This window comes from Mastigoproctus giganteus, chromosome 2 (assembly GCF_048544385.1).
Source record: "Mastigoproctus giganteus isolate SK-2022 chromosome 2, ASM4854438v1, whole genome shotgun sequence".
Taxonomy (NCBI): Eukaryota; Metazoa; Arthropoda; class Arachnida; order Uropygi; family Thelyphonidae; genus Mastigoproctus; species Mastigoproctus giganteus.
Window position 1 is genome coordinate 220,289,346 of NC_143576.1, and position 17,990 is coordinate 220,307,335.

At 39.5% G+C, this 17,990-nt stretch overlaps 1 protein-coding gene across 2 annotated transcripts in view; it reads right to left on the reverse strand.

The window, feature by feature from the left end:
• LOC150090148 (uncharacterized) overlaps nucleotides 1–13,997 on the reverse strand; it is a 101,115-nt gene extending 87,118 nt beyond the window's left edge. For both annotated transcript variants that reach the window (XM_090368971.1, XM_090368972.1), the window contains exon 1: nucleotides 13,686–13,997. The gene's annotated coding sequence lies outside the window, so the exon portion shown is untranslated. The remainder of the gene's footprint in view (nucleotides 1–13,685) is intronic.
• Nucleotides 13,998–17,990: the final 3,993 nt, after the last annotated feature.

Here is a 17,990-nt window from a genome sequence, read left to right on the forward strand (position 1 = left end):
GGAGTGAGCAGTAGTATAGTGAGCTGGGTATTGTTTTCCAAAAGAAAACAACCAATCTTTTTGTTATCAAGCATGTGGCGAGGACAAGAGAAATTGGGACCTTGAAATATGGCAAACCATTACATATGGCTTAGTGTCCACTGTCGAGGAGTGATTCACCATGAATGGTATACCCTCGGTAGACACAATCAGACTATTGATGGAGAGTTTTATAAGTAATGTCGGCATTAGACTTGAAGGGACGCTGGAGGCGAAAATAAAAGAAAATTCAAGTCCAACTAAGTGCGTTTCCTAGTTTCTTTATCAGGAGCTGTTCATCTTAATTCTGTGTGCATCGAAAAAAAAAAAGGTTCTTAGCTTTACTATAAAAAGTTAAGAGATTCGAAAGGAGCTTCCAAATTTAGTAAATTCTATTTAGGATTATAATTTGGGTTATTATCAGTCGGGTAATTTGTATTTGTTTTAACACTATTGTGCAAAACTAAAGGACCAACACTATTTCTAAAGGTTACAACCACAAAATCTTTACTTAAGGTACTCTTTACTGATGAGAGGAGATTCAGTCTCAGCAACGATTCTGGACGTCAGCTAATCTGGCGAGAGGTTGGCACACGGTATCACCCCGCAAATATCACTGAAAGGGATCGATATGGCAGTCGAGGTGTTCTCGTCTGGGGAGGCGTTATCTTGGATGGATGTACTCAACTCCAGATACTGGAAGGCGGTACTGTAACCGGTGTACGCTACTGTACTAAGGTAATCCTTCCCCATGTGCGTCTGTTCCAGGTGCCATTGGTCCCGGGTTCGTGTTTATGGATGATAACGCCACACCCCATCGCACTGCAGCTGTTGATATGCTTTTGGAAAGTGAGAATATTGTTCGTATGGAGTGGCCTGCCCGTTCCATTGATCTAAATCCGATCGAACACATATAGGACGCACTGGGAAGACGCCTAGCGGCACGTCCACACCCACCATAAGATGTTCACCAGCTGAAGATGGCGCTAAGAAAGGAATGGACGATGTTACCACAAGAACTTATCAACAACATTGTTCTAAGTATGGACAGGCAGTGCAAAGCCTGCATCAACATTAGGGGTGGCCATATCTCCTACTGAGGACCATCCCTTCTCTTTGTTCCATCTTTGGCAGTGATGCATCTGTATCATGGCAGCCAGTGCTACGTTGCCATTTTTGAATAAATTCCCTCTGAACCGTTTTGTTTCCGTTGTTGTGTCGGTGTTGTTTCCTTCATCATTTCTGTACCTCACGAGGTTCCTTTGATATGCTTTTCCCATATCCAGGCCACTCCTTTGAGCAGCTACAGATGAAAACCTGACTGGTCCTTAAATTTTGCACACCACAAGTAACGATAACAGATGCATATTAGTTGTACTAATATGTATCTGTTATCCACACTGCAAAAATTGTAAAAAAAGTAAATTTTATTTTTCAAAAGAACGGGTAGCCTTGGCTACCAAAATGTTTAGTAGCCTTTTAAATTTGACTTGGCGCATTATGGCCTTAGCTGCCAATGCGCCATAAAAAATCAAATCAAATCAAATTCAAAAGAACGTTGTTGCCTTTGTCTGATAAGCCTATAGCCCTGACATATACATTATTCATTAGCGAAATTTCTCCGTCCCCACCGAGGAGGTTAGCTCAAATCGCGCATAAGAACAAGCATTCTCAGAATAAATTATTACATTTGCAGGCTGTAATGAAATAATTTACTCTCCCAATATGATATAATATCAATATTGCGTATTGTCTTTCCCAAGAAGGCCATTATACTCAAGCTTTTTCCCAGGTTATAGTATAACCTGGGCAAAAGCTTGAGTTGGCGAGGATGTAAGTATATATCCCATTGATTCTTGGAACAAGTACTGTACAGAGAAGAGAAAAAAGATTGGAGAGGGGAACGAAAGTGTGGTCTGACGAATAAAGGCTGGCTCTCAGTTGCAATCTGCATGCTGGCTAATATGTGCACATTGCAATTGATGAGCGGGATTGCTGGCATCTGATTTGGTTTTTTTTTCAGATGCAGAATTTTTTTTTATTTTTTTTTATTTTTGCTGGCCCTCGGGTGTAGGCGACCTGGGAGCGGAATTTTCCGGGCACCTGCCGGTTTTGCACGGCCACTTGTGAGTGCGAGATTTTCTGGTGCTATGTTAGCACTGACATAGGAGTAGACCCAGGTTCGGCTCCTTATGCTAGGGCGAGCATCGAATGGTATTTGCCCATGTTAGTGGCTGCCACCTGATGGCAGAGAGGCCTGGTAAATACACATTTACACTTCAGGCCGATGTGATTAAGAGTTTTTTTTTTCTCTCTACATGACAATTGGTGGAGATGGAGGAATAGTCCTGGTGCCATTGTGAGACAGGTATACATATACATGACGAATAAAGACTTAAGTTCTGCAGATTGCAACTTCTAGAGACTAGACACTTGTGAGGTGATCTGATTGAGGTCTTTAAAGCCTTGAATGGATTGAGCAGACTCAGTTCTTATGGGATTCTTCCTCTTGCTCAGAATACGCACCTGAGGGGGCATAATTTCAAATTGAAGAAAGACAGTTATAGAATAGATGTGCGAAAATTTGCCTTTAGCCAGCGGGTAGCTGATTGCTGGAACAAACTTCCATCTGTCGTTCTGAAAGTTGATAACTTCTTTCTTGCATCACATGCCTCGATGACTACTACTGCATGGATTTATTCAGGATTTATTATTATTATTATTATTAGTAGTATTAGTACGAGGGGTTTCCGAAAAGTAAGATAACAAATTTTTGTTCTCGTTGATGTTTAATAAATCGAAGTTGAAATTACACCAAGAAATTAGTGAATATGCACTATTTCTCCACAAAGTTTGCAGTTTTATTGATGCACTTGTCCCAACAATGGATCAGTTTATCAATACCAGTACTGAAGAAGTCCGGGCCCACACACAGTAACAAACATTGCACCGCCTGATGAACTTCCTCATCCGTGGTGAAATGCTTTCCTGAAAGGTTTTTTCAGAGCGCCGAACAAATGGGTCTGAAGGCGCTAAGTCTGGCCTGTAATCGTTGGGAAACTCTGTCACATCCCCCCTACAGGGGGGATGTGACAGAGTTTCCCAACGATTACTGCGGAACCACTCACGAGTGATGTGGGCAGTGTGTGGAGTTGCGTTGTCGTGCAACAAAATTACGCCGCTTGTCAGGAGTTCTGGTCGTTTGCGTCAAATGTTAGCTTTCACTTTTTCCAACATTGCACAGTAAACCTGTGCATTGATTGCTCCTCCCTTCGGCAAGAAATCCACCAACAGAACGCTTGGCGATTCCACTGTGGCCATGATGTCGATCTTAAATGTCAACACGGCCCGCTTTAAATTCATTGCACCAAAAACACACCTGTTCCTTTGTCATCACCTTTTCGCCATACACAGCAACCAGTTCACGGTTAATGTCACTTGGTGAAGATCCTTTTGCTTGCAAAAAGTGAATAACTTGACGAATACCTGTTCTGGACCACACTCGCACGGTAGCCGCCATTTTGCAAGTGGAATCTGCTGTGAGGCGACAGTACTGCAACACTGCGCTGGCGGTCTTTTTGAACGTTATTAACGGGTCTGTTTGTCCACCGCGTTTCATTTCATTCCCTTTCACCATTATTAAGAAAAAAAATTGTTACCTTACTTTTCGGAAACCTCGTATTACGATACGGTTAGACTTCATGTCTGACCGTATCGTAATACCCAAGTCCCTTTCCTCCACTACCGGCTTTAGTTCAACTCCGCCAAGTGTATAAGTTATTTTGGGGTTACTGTTCCCCAGGTGCAATACCTTACACTTTGTTGGATTAAAGTATAGTTGCCATTTTTCTGACCATCTCTGAAGTCCATCTAGGTCATTCTGAAGAAGCTCTGCTTGGCGGCAATCATTAACTACTCTACCACTCTTTACATCATCTACAAATTTAGACATCACGCCCTCTATCCCTTCATCGATATCATTTATGAAAATCAAATATAACAATGGTCCTAATACTGTTCCTTGGGGAACTCCACTTCTTTACATCAACCCAATATGAGGAATAACTATTTATCAAAAACCTCTGCCTGCTGTCCTGAAGCCACTCTGCTATCCATCTAAGGATTTTCGCTGTGATTCCAGCCTACTGTTCCAGATTATAAAGTAACCGCTCATGTGGGACTGAGTTAAATACTTTGCTGATCCAAATAAACAACGTCGAAATTATTCCCTAAGTCCAGCTCTTGAGGGACCCTGTGAAAATAGCTAACCAGATTAGTTAAACATGATTTTCCTTTTACAAACCATGCTTCCTTCAGAAGTATCCTTCAGAATTCCATTTCTATCTCAGTGATCCTGAATTCCACCCTTGTTCATAGTCTCCATGATTTTCCCTACTACTAAAGTTAGACTAACTGGCCGGTAATTTCCCACTTCACTCTTAGAACCGCCCTTATGTATTGGAGATACATTGGCACTTTTCCAAACCAACGGAATCACTCCCGAGTCCAGTGATGATGTCATAATTAGCCTCAGTGGTTCAATGCACTACTTGCTGCCTCCCTTAAGATTATAGGGTAAATACTATCAACCCCAGGAGCCTTACTGGCCTGTAGGCTCGAAAGTTTTTTCATTAAATAAACGTGTGAAATTTCAACATCATTAATTACATTATTTTCAACTTCACTCCCAGAATTTCTCATTTTGCTAGTTTAATTGTGTTATACGAGTATCTAATAACCTACATGCAAAGTTACACCCTGAACCAGTAAAATCACTTGCTATTCTCGCTTTGCAATTTAAGCGAGAATAGCAAGTGATTAGAATTAGACCGAGTACACACGATATTGATTTTGCAATTGTTGAAGTGTTTTTGTATGCTAATATTTGATCAAAATTTAGATGTAAATGTTTATGAATGCTACATCAGAAAAAAAAAATAGAAATGTAATATAATAAAATTCCCAGGAGATGAGTCATTTTATTATTTCAGTGACTTCTAGGGCAGCAGTAAAGAAGACAGATGAGTAGGTGAGCATTGTAGACGGCCTGAAGTCATTTGTACTGTTCACTGAAAGGGCGATGCCAGTGTCGAAAGGGGGAAAAATGTTCAAATAAAGTCCAGAACCCGAACACCACGTTGAAACCATGGCAGAAAGCAGTCAAAGATGAATTACTGCGAATATTTTCAGGGTGCCACGTGCTTGGTTTGTATCGGGAGAAGCAGAGCACAGTCTTAGCACGCGGGCAAGGTAACTGGTATACCCACATTCATTTCCGGTTGTCTACATATCAGTGATGCATTGCTTTAATCCTGCTAATGACGTCACTTACTCTCGACTTCCCCTCTCACGCAAATGCCCCCTCGCACCATAATCAGACTCCCCGCAGGCAAGACACCCATAACAATGACGATAAGCGATGGCAGAGGGATTTAATCCCTGGTGGCTATTGACAACCGCAGCCCTCTTGACAAATGTGGCACAAGGGTGACAGCTGGCACGTGCGCGCGTCGCTCCTGGTTCTATCGGATCTGACAACAGCACGCGACATTATAGAAAACTCCGGTAGGATTCTCTCTCGAGCCATTAGAAGGCTCCCTGAATATGGATGGCAGTGATTTGTCTCTGAATGGTCTACCCTCAGTAGAGACAATCACACTCCAGGATAGAGAGTATTTTAAGTAATGTCAGCACTGGCTTTAAAGGGGCGCTGGGGGAGAAAAGAAAAGTGCATTCAGGTCCAACTAAGTGCAGTTCCTAGTTTCTTTATCAGCAGCTGTTCATCTTAATTCCGTGTGTATCGAAAGAAAAGTTCTTTTTATCCATTACTACAAAAAATTGAGAGATTGAAAAGACGCTTCCCAATTTAGTAACAATTTCATCATACTGGTCTCGGTATTGTGTATTTGTTATGTGCATGTGTTGTGCTTTATAACAACGACTCTTTCTTACCATCCAGGTTAGATAGCCTATTTAGTGACCAAAAAAAAAAAAAAGTTCGTGAGAATTTTTAGGATAAAATTAAAAACCATATAAATAACATAAGGGAAAATACTTTATTGTTCCCTGTGATATTTGGTCAGAGGGCAGAAGTTCGTAATGGACGATACCAGCTATATTGCGCCTCTGATATACAGCAAAATCTTCCGTTGGTGAAGTGTGAGTTTTGATATGTGCGGCACATGTTCACAGGATGATAACCAATTACACGAAAGTAACAACAAACAAGATCTCTGGAGTATTTTGTCGGCTATGAGCTTGTGAGCATTTGCTCACTTTGTACACCTTCCGAAGTATTCGATGTGAGCGATGAAACGAATTGTTTCATTGCTCACATTGAAAAGCATCCCTGGAATTTTTGACTTGAATCTGACTCAATGGCGACCTCTGATTCGTCGTCATCAATGATGGTCAGTCATCAACAGTCATCACAGTCATCAAGTGACTCATCACCATTAAGTTTTTTGAACCATTTTTAAGCTGTACGTTCGCTCATTATATCCTCTCCAATTTCCGTGCATATTTTACCGGCTGCTTGTGCAGCGTTTGCACCCAGTTTATAAAGTAAATACACTCGAATAATTGTAATTGGAACAGCTCTTTTTTTTTCGCGTCATTTTTTACTGTCTTTCCTAGTCACCCTTCACTTTTGCTAGGTATCGACTGTTTAAAACCGGTACTTTCGAAACGCATCGACCGATAACCGCCATCCTGGAAAAATCCCACAACCTCGGGCTTTGATCCTCTTAAAACTCATCTCCCTCACGAATAGACTTGCTTTCTTCGTCAGATTCTTTCTGAAACAAATGCTTGACACGCTCAATAAAACCGATACCGACTTACACAGGTTTCTGAATTGAAAAAAAAAAAAAAAAAAAAAAAAATATATATATATATATATATATAATAAATAAAAAAAAATAAAAAAATTAACGTTCTACTCCTTATCATAGAGTTTCCTCCCACATAACCAACTTTATACAGTCCACATCGTGAACTTTGGGATTGCTTGCATCCTTCTTCTTTGAATGGTAAAGTGTTCATGGAACCATAATAAAGTTGACAGCATTTGCTACTATATGTCATCTACTGCTGATTCCTCCTGTGTATATCTCACCTCATCATTCAGTGAATCCCTTCCTCTCCGAAGGACCTTATATAACTTACTTGTAAACAAGAATAACTTTTTTTTTCTCACATTATTGTACTGTTAACGTAATTGTAATTTGTAATTCATCATTACGTTGTAAACTTCTGGTCTTCTTTAAAGGGATTTGTGTGTATTTTTATACCACCACAATAAGGATTATATTTATTAAACATATCTACAATGGCTTCACTTAATCGTTATTTTTCTACTTTTAAAAGTGAAGTGGCAAAGTTGTAATCCTTCTCTACAAGTAGCTTATACTTCTGGTTTTTGAAAATTGTATTATAATCTGGTCGCCAGTAACAGCAGTACTTTCTCCACAGACTACAGGCCAAATTTATTAAACTCCTATGCTTTCAAAATCGTCTTGCATTTTACCGTCGTAACTATGAAGCACTTTGTCGTCCCTTCAAAATCGTCCTTCTTTGTTCCAAACTACAGTTCCATCGGTCTCCTCTTCTATACGACACCATAAACTCTATTAATCTATCACTGATTCTCCATCTTTTCTCAAACAAATACCTTTCACTATACAGCGCTTTAATTCTCGTCATAAAATTTATTTTTCACTGCCTGTTCTTCGAACTCACCATTTGTTTCTAGTTTTCTTTAGAAACCGTAAAGTGGGAAACGGGTCTACAGGAAAAGTGGATGAACCTATCGAAATAAAATTTGTAATACGGTCTCTTAAGAATATTCAAAATAAATCCTGAAAGCGATCGAAGTTGCTTGCCTTTCCAGATTTATAGTAATGTTTCTGTAAGTGGAACTTTGAAGGGATATGGAATTGGAAATGGGCCTAAAATCTTCCCAAGGATCAAGAGGATATATGCAGAAATTTTGGCACTGATCGGGATATTACTTCTGGAGTAATACCCAAACATCCTAAACTTATTTTCATTTATATATATGAATTTCAGTAGGAGGAACTGACATTGGGACTAACAGAAGATATTTTTATTTTATCATATTTTTAACATATTTTAGTGTCGATTCGACTTTTTCTTATCAAGTAATGCCAGAACATCCCAATCACACGTTCATTTGTAACTTCAGAATAAAAAAAAATGTTAAAAAATAAATTTCTGTTTGTCCAATTTTAATTAAATTTCTCATGGTTCCATGAAATTTTAAGAGTCATTTATAAAATTTCTGAAGTTTAACTCCCTTCAGTGGAAATTAGCTTAGTATTAGAATGACTAAATGATGAAATTCTTATCATCATTTATGCACTAGCCAAAAAAAAAAAAAAAAAAAAAAAAAAAAGACATGCTGCGCTAAAGGTAAACCACAAGATACAGCCATCTGTTACTCTCCAAGATTTTATATTTGTGTCCTCCCCTGATTTTTGCTTCTCCCACCTCAAAATAAACCTTCCTCATTCATTTTATTCGTTCCCTTTAGGGCCTTGTACATGTATATCTCAATAAGATCTTAAGGTGTGTAGTAATAGTAAAGTTTTAGGAACTTCAGCCACTAAGACCATATTGCTCCATGTATAATGTCTGTAAATTGCGTGTTCTATGGTCGATTTTCTGTTTGATGGACAAAAAACCACGTTACCTTCGCCTGAGACCGACTAATCCAGCCACGTTGTGAAAAAGACCCATAAAAATTCCTTACGTAATCGACAGGACTCGAAGTTAGGTCTTTTCCACCCGGTGTGGGGAGGACGGCGATTCTACCAACTGTGCTACCCACGAGGTGTCTGGTTGCCAAAGAGCAGTCTGCATAATAATTAATGCACTTCACCAGTCTGGTCACCCTTCATTTGTCCTTGCATGGCAGAAGCTACTTTCAAAATAGAACCAGAAGCCGTATGATTTATAAGATCATCCTCCAAAGCTAAATGTAATGTCCCAAGTTCCGTCTCGCCATCCTCATATATAAAGAATAATGCATCCGTCTTATATACAAAGGACCAATAATTGATAGAACACTGTGTATTTTCCTAGCCACCTGTTTACACTGCATAGTGAAATTCTTGTCTGAATTGTATTGTTATACAATACAATTCAGACAAGAATTTCAATTGCTGAATACAAACAATCACCAGGGGAGCCACTTCGCGATTACTGTTCCTCTTTTAAGAAAGCAGGCCACTGCAATAAAAAAAAAAAAAAAAGAAGAAACGTACTGAACACCAATCTCGGAGAAAAGGAAGTATTCCAGGAATCCCGACTCAGACGCTCATTTTCACATGGCAGATGAAAAATAAGAAAGAAGCTTTATGAGAGTAAAGAAAGAAGGGAAATCCCGTACTAGGACAATGCCAATAGAGTTCCCACACCAGTTCCAGTACCGAGAGCTTCAAGTAAAAAGAAATTATCATTAATTTGTAATTCGAGGTACCCGCAGAACGAGTAACATTTACTGTCCGTTTTTTTTTTCATTGTGCCAAGGTAACTAAGGCCACGGAGTGAATATTATTTCTGTAATTTGCGTGTACATTTTATTATATAATCTGAGTGCTTGCTATCTGGACTCTCGCGGGTAACACAGTGGGTACAATCACCGTTCTCCCCACACCGTGTGGAAAAGGCCCGGGTTCGAATCCCATCGCGAGAGATTTTATGGGCATTTCTTCACATTGTGACTAAATTAGTCGTTTTTTCTTCCTGAAATTCAGGAAGTCAGGTTTTTCTTTCTGAAAAACGAAACTGACATAAAGAATACATGCAATTACAAATACAATATACTGACGTCCCATGTCCTTAGTTGCTTTTACGTTTAGTACACACTAAATACCTCCTACGCTCGAGGATTCAACGTTTGGATCAGTAGTATGGAATACACATAACAAAACCTACCTAAAAAGGTTAGAAGCAGTTCAACATAATTTTAAAAGACATACTGCTTCCAAAAATCCATTCTATTACGAGACGGTCTTTCATGAATCACTCTGCGCCTATTTGCATCTCAAAGCGCTCGGTGTCAGAATTCATGTGGAGCTCAAATCTCTAACAAAAATGCTCTCCGCACTGTGACTATCATATTTAAAAGTACCCATTTTCATGTACCACCAAGAAGTGTCTGGCATCTACATTTCATAACCAGCCTTTCGAAATGGATAAAGTAGAAAATACTGTATCCATTTGAAATGAATAGAGTATTTTAGTAGCCCACTAAATATATTTATATCTCGTATATTCGTCAATGCAGCAAAGAAGTTCAGCATAGACTTTTTTGATACACCCACATGATTTGAATAATACTGGAGAAATGTTTGTCACTCAGTATCACCAATGTGGCTGATAAGACTTTTATATCTGCCCCTCTGTTGTGCAATGATTTAGTCAATTAACAAAAAATATCAGGATTTGTATCCTCGATGGCAGAAGCTACTTTCAAAAATTTTCATCTGGTCCCGAGTTTATTGAGAGAGAGATGATGCATAAATTGTTATTTTCACTTATAGAATGAATAATGAAACCTCTACATACAGATGAAAATACGCAAGTTTTGTAAGACCCATTCGATTGGGCTTGACGCGTTTTCTACGGTTCTCAGCAATAAGACATGCAACCTATCGTTTCCCCAAGCGCAGGATATCTTCCTCGCACAGAGTTTCTTCAGCTGTTTCTTCAGCTTCAGTGCTTTTTTTGCAGAAGCCAAAAGATATGGAAATTGTACGGCAGAGATCCCAACTGTTGAAAATTGTTCGTTCCGTCGTAGTTCGTTTTGCTTCGCTATGCAATTTCACTTAATATGACCTCTGATCTTTTCAAGCTTTCTCATTTAAGCGAACTTTAAGGAAGATTCTCACAAAACTTATTTCCACGGATATTACAACACTGATCAAATAAATGAGTAAGTGAACTCCTTTCTGTCTTCTAACTTCCGCATTGAGAATTTAACCATCCAATCAATTTTGTGCCTCTGCACTACGAGTAAGTGAATATAATTTTATAACTCAATGCCATTTCCATTATCGGAGGATATCCTTGCATTCTAACCAATATTATCTATAGTTGATGACGCCTAGGTCACCCTTTTCACTCAGGGGGCGGTATGGGATAAAATTCTCCAGCACTCAATAATGAAATTAATAATGGTAATAGGAAAAAGGTCTTATTTTGTACCCTTTCCACCAACTCCTGTATCCGAAGTCTTTCCCTACAACATTGACGCTTTCCTGTAAAGTGCCCTTCATCTACGAAGTTTTAGCAATAACAACGGAAGTAAATAAAAAGGTGAGGAGAATAAATTAGGGTAGAATTATCAGGACTAGCACCAAGGCAATTCAAACTATGATGCACAAATGTCTCATATCTGTAAACTACGTGAGAAAATGCGGATTAATCAGCTCGCGAGGTTGAAAAATCCTACACCTTTGCCTTGAACCCTACTAATTCGATCTACTGTATTTGAAAAGTCATGAATAAGCAGTCGTCGGGATTCGATCCTGACTTTTTCAAAATGCGGAGGTCAAAGTTCGCTTACCACTATGACAGATAATCAATAAATAAAAAGCTAACTTCGTTTGTTCAAGATTCAAATGAAAGACAGTAAGAATGATAAATCTTTTTCATGATAATTCTCTATTCAGTAATAATTAATATATGTTATAGTCTATTAACTCGTGAATGATTATACTACGTAACAAATAACATACTTAAACAAATTCCAAATTAATAAACATACTTAAAGGCATCAGGAACACTAAAAAGGCTCTTTTATTTCATTAACCAGTCGATTAAATCTTCTGCTCCAATCATAATAAAATATGATTAAATGGTTTCATTAAACATTCAAACAGGCTTAAAAAATCTACTCAGTAAACAGATTATTTAACGATAGGAACTTCATATTATTAACGAACTTTAAAACCGATATTTATAACTAAACAAACAAAACAGATGGGCAATAACAAAACATCAAAAAACAATAAGCAAAGCGACTACTACAAAAATACAGTAAACTCCCGATATAACGATCCCTCTTACAGCGTTTCCGCTTTTAACGCACTTGCGTGTAGCACATTACACGTAAGCACAGTCTTCCCCACACCGAGTGGAAAAGGCTAGAGTTCAAATCCTGTCAATGATGCGAGGAATTTTTAATGGCATTTTTTCACAACGTGACTTGGTTAGTCGGTCTCAGGCGAAGGTAACATGGTTTTTCTCCAAAAAACGCGGGTTTTTAACAAGAAAAAAGAAAAATAGATCACAGAACACACGCAATCTACAGACATCAGTATTGTAAAAGTTGCCGATGCGCCCAAAACCTTGTAGCAACAACAATCGATTTTAACGCCCTTTCCTTCTGGTCCTGTGGTCAATCCTACGAAGTTCCATACATTTTTAAAGGCGCTCCCATTTTTATATTTTCCCTCCTATATCGCTATTTTGTAAGGGCCCATGAAGGAATAAACGGATGAAAGACAGGCTGTCTTTTGCACTTCCGTATCTAGCTATTTATCAGTGCAGAGGACGAATGATGTTGTATTGAAAAACAAAGCTGAGGGTAGCGTGCATTTGGAGCCTCTCCTCATTCTTTTTTTAAATTCAATATTATTTTTCCGCTTTCCTTCTGGTACAATAATTGTCTTTTTTGTGTAATCATTTATGGCATCAATAAGTGACATTAATGACAGAATTATTATGTTAACGTTTATCACATTTATACATTAATAATTGATACGTGGTTATAATACGTAGTTAGCGTAGTGGTTATGATCTTCAATCTTTCCCACGCCATGTGGAAGAGGTTTACGTTCTAATTCCATCAATTACATCAGGAATCTTTATGGGCTTTTTTCACACCTTGGCTGAGTTTGTCGGTCACAGACGAGAGTTGAAAATGAGTTCATTCGCTTGGTTAACCCTAATATGAAATATTTATCTTTATTTTTTCATACTCAAGATATATTTAGTTTAATTTAACAAAATATTTTTTGAAAATGTTGGTTATTTTTAAGCAAAAAAGATTGAAGGTACCAGAAAAACGCAGCGTAGTACATTAAGTGTGCAGGTTTTCAATTTAATATAAACACTGCAAAACAAGCTATGTCATCTACTGAAACATTGATGAAAAATGAAAAATAGCCTCCAAAAAAAGGATTTCTCTTATAACGGGAGTTTACTGTATATAAGAATCAGATCTAGAGTATGTTACCCAGTAAGAAAGCATTTACCACAAGTTCAAAGTTGACGAAGTATTTATAAGATTTCACAAAATTAAATTCCACTTAACATCCCAATAAACATTGTTTATTGGGATGTGTCACCGTAGTTGAGTTTTAAGCACATCAAAGCCTGTTTGATCCGAACATAAAACATACATTGTGTACATGTAAACATTGCAACAAAGATTCCTTCCCAACATTGCAGTGATGTGTTCCAGGAGAAGCATCCTTCGAGTAGGAAGTCTGGTGGGGAAGGAAATACAGCAATGAGGAAGGAAATGGGATAGGTTGGGGGTAATGAATGAGGAAAACGGGTGATCCTTAAGGCATGACATCCGAACCAGACTTGGAACACAACACGTTAAAATAATAAAGGTCATATACACCTACCGAATTATAATCACACCTGGGATCAGACGAGCTGACGGTACGGTGTCGTCGTTACTGGAAGCAACACGGGCGGGTGTGCGCGTATACCCACCGCTTTGACAGTCACCGACGAACTTAGATTCGCCTTCTCGGGTTCACTTACAAGCGAACAGCAGACTCCGACGGCTGCTACTGCCTCTGACGACACAGCGGCGTTACGTCCATGTCCTAATGGCGCAGCGGAGGGACTTCAAGTGCGCGTGACGTGCGCGAAAGAAGGCGAGAGAGAAAGAAGCAGCAGCCTTGGGACGAGATGAAGCGATGTGAATTTGCTCAGCTCGCGCTGCATCCACTTCTCAAAATGGAGGAGGGTGCTCCGCATACTACTTATCTTCGCTATGACGTCAGAGGTGGCGCTCCGTTTTCTCACCGTCCGTACGTCATCGGAGTGCAGGAATCCGCTGGAGATCACGCTCCACAAACCGTACAGATTGTGTAAACATTAAACACCGTCGCTCTGCTCGGTGGCTATTTATATTCGTCCCACCAGTCCCGCTTCGTAAAGAAGAATTAAGAAGCGGACAAGAGTTCATTTATATGCGCATGTGTAGTTTTCTAGTATTTTATGTACTTCTAAGAAAAAAATCGTGCGGCTTATTCCACAACTAAACGGCGCTTTCTTTAAAAGAAAAATATGGGTATAGTTTCCAGTGACATCTAGTGGACACTTTGCGTTTAATTTACAGAACACCTTCGACAGACACTCGTTTATGGGTAGTTAAGTCCTCGTAAACTTCGCGGTGTTTCGTCCTGATATGTTTTGTAGAATCGAGAGTGTCTGCTTATCTTATTGTGTCCAACAAATATAGTATACTGATAAGTAAAAATTATTATTAGGTGGCACCGAATTTTTTTGGAAGACGCTGTTGCTAAGCATTTTCTTCATAAACAGTACTGGAGAGTATATGGACATGGTTGTTGATGTTAGAAGATCGGCTTTAAACAGTTCATAGTACTATCACAAATGAGATTGTGGCTGTTCAATAAATGATCTTTTTTTTTCACAACATACCTTTATTAAACATCCATGTTTTGATGGTCTTTTTCAAAGTAGTTCCGATTTGATGAAATTCATTTACTCCAACGTTTCTGCCATTCTTCAAAAACATAGTAGAAGCCATTTTTTTTGGCATGCGTTTGAGAATCGTCTCCGGTGTCTTTACAACTTCTTCCGACGACTGGAAACGTTTTTCTCGCAGCTCCTTTTTTAACTTTGGAAATGAAAAAAATCGCAGAGTGCAGAGTCAAGGCTGTTGAACGAATGAGGAACACATCTGACATTAATGCTAGCTAAGTACTCGATGACAGTATGAGTAATGTGAGGTCTTGCATTGTCGTGATGCAGCATCCACCACTCACCTGTGTGCAATGTGGTCGTATGCGACGAACGTGATTCCGCAAAGTGTACAGTACAGTTCTGTAGTAAGGTGCCGTAAGGGTCGTATGACGTGGCACAGCACCATTCTTTGAATGTCAAACAAAAAGAGATGACCATAATCTTTTCTGCAGAAGCCACAACTTTTGTTTTTTCCATGTTGTCGATGATGCAGACTTCCAAACAAAGCTTTTTTGCTTACTCTCTGGGTCTAAATGATAAAGTCATGTCTCATCCGCCGTTATCACCTTGTGCAGATCCTCACTATCTTCAGTAACCATTCGTTGCAGCTACTGACGAGCCTCCATGCGAACTTGCTGTCGCTCAGGCGTGAGTAGTCTTTAAACCTAGCGTGCACAAACACGTGTCATATGCAAATGGTCATGGAGGACACCGAGCATGCTTCCTACTGATATTCTCATCCCTGCCAGTTGCCTTACTGAACATGTGTTTTTGTAAAGGGCGACTCCTTGAACGTCACTTCATCTCCACCTCGTATCTCTGTGAAGAACAGTATGACTACAAATGGGCCTGATATGTGTGTGACGGAGGTTTATGTGTATTATGTGTGTGTTCTGTTGTTTTGTTCTGGCCAATTGGCTACCCAGAAGCATCAGTCACCTGGACAGATGATTCTGGGTACTCGTCCACACCACGGGAAGGTGGGCCAGTCCCAATAGTGCTCGTGATATCTCAATTCGAGACTCTGACCCACCTGATGTTGCCAAAAGGCGAGCCCACTCCAGAGGAAAAAAATATATAAAAGGGGGGAGGAGAGGGGGGTTCCCGCGGCGTATTAAAAAATCAGAGAGAGAGAGAGAGTAAGTTGTCTTACTGTTATCCAACGATCTCTCATGATTATAGAAGAAGCAACGTTTATAGATTCTGTGGCGACAGCAGTGGTTAGAGCTCCAGGACCGCCGATTTTTGTGATTGAATCACGTCCATCTCTAAACATTCGAAACCAAAGCGTAGGTTCATCATAAACCTCTTTTAACATTTTATACGCTTCAGCCGATGATTTCTTGAGACGTAAACAAAATTTGAGAGCAGTACACTGTTCCTCGCGTGTCACGTCCATTCTTACGTAGACGAAACTGAGCAGGCATAAACTTGACCGACCGCCAAGGTCACACCGTATGCATGAATCAACTGCGTAGTTGCTATGCGATGCAGCTTGGTTTGGTCTTAAATTCTGCAGCTCAGCTAGAAATAGCAAGCAGCGCGGTTGTTCATGAAAAATTGTGACCATTCTTTATTGAACAGTCCTCGTATTTAGGGCATATAGCAGATTGAATACGTGTGTCAATTAGAGTATAAATTTAACCCGTTTTCTCTATTTACAGATAGATCAACTGCGACTGAAGAAGCAAGGGCTGTTGTTTCCATCACGAAAGATGGACTTCAGAAAAGATGTTGGTGAATGTCAAAAAAGGAGTGAGAGCATTTGATTGATCTAAAGGGCATCCTGTTAAAGAAGTAGCTGAATTTGCTAATGTTTCAGAAAAAACAGTAATAAGAGTTTTTAAGGAGTGATGTGAGTTGAAATCAACCAAATCGTGATCGGCATCGAATGTCTCGTCCATTAAACGAAAAACGATTTCAATAAAGATAAGAATTGCTGTAAACAGCTAACCAGAGACCTCTTCAGCCGATTTCTGAAAGAACATCGCGAAGAGACATTGCATAACATGGATGTCTGGAATTGGGACCTACGAAAAAGACCAATTTTAACAGATACACATGAAGAAGCCCGGCTATTATGGGCCAAAAGGCATAAAACTAGACTGTTGATAATTGGAAATCGGTGATGTGGTCTGATGAATGTAAATTTTGTCTGTATTCTAATGATGTCAAGCAGTGAGTTCATAGAAGCAACGAAGCATTTCATCCAGACTGTGCGTAAGGTGTCGTACAAGCTGGTGGTAGATCAGTGATGCGTTGGGAATGTTACCGTTATGAATTGGATTGTAAACTTGAAATTCCAACTAGGATGAGTCTGGCTGGCTATAAAAAATATTCTCTGTAGTAGTAGTAATAGAGGCATGTGATGCAAAAAAGCAAGTGTATGAGCTTATGTAGCATCAGCAAAAAAAAAAAAAAAAAATTCACACAACCATTTCCTCTAATGTTTGTCCAGTTCCTAGAATTTATTTAAGCTATCAACTTCCACAACGACAGATGGAAGTTTGTTCCAGCAATTAACTACCCGCTGGCTAAAAGCAAAGCACATTTCCGCACATCTATTCTACAACTGTCTTTCCTCAATTTGAATTTATGCCCCCTTAGGTTCGTAATCTGAGCAAGTGGAAGAATCCCATCAGAATTCAGCGTGCTCAGCCCATTCAAGGCCTTATACACCTCAATCAGATCACCTCGCAGGTGCCTAGTCTCCAGCCGCTGCAATTTGCAGAACTTAAGCCTCTCTTGGTAAGAGGATTCATTCCCCTCACCAATCTTGTTGCCCTTCTCTGTACATGATCAAGAAAATCTACATCCTTCCTAAAACGAGGCCTACAGACCTGTACGCAGTACTCAAGGCGTGGCCTGACCATTGCCTTATACAAAGGGATAATTACCTAATTTTTCCTGCTAGCAAAATTTCTGTATATCATGGACAAAACTCCATGACCTGCTCTTGCAGCCTGTCTACATTGCTCAGAAAACTTCATGTCAGACTGCACAGTTACTCCCAGGTCTTTTTAATTTCTACCATCCCAAGTGTAGTACTACACAGTTGGTACGTTCCTCTGGGGTTACTTCTAGCCATATGCAGTTCTTTGTATTTGTTAATGTTAAACTTCAGTTGCCACTTCTCAGCCCATCTGCCCAAATTTTCTAGATCCTGTTGCAGTAGCACACTGCCATTACTGTCATTAACAACCCTGCCA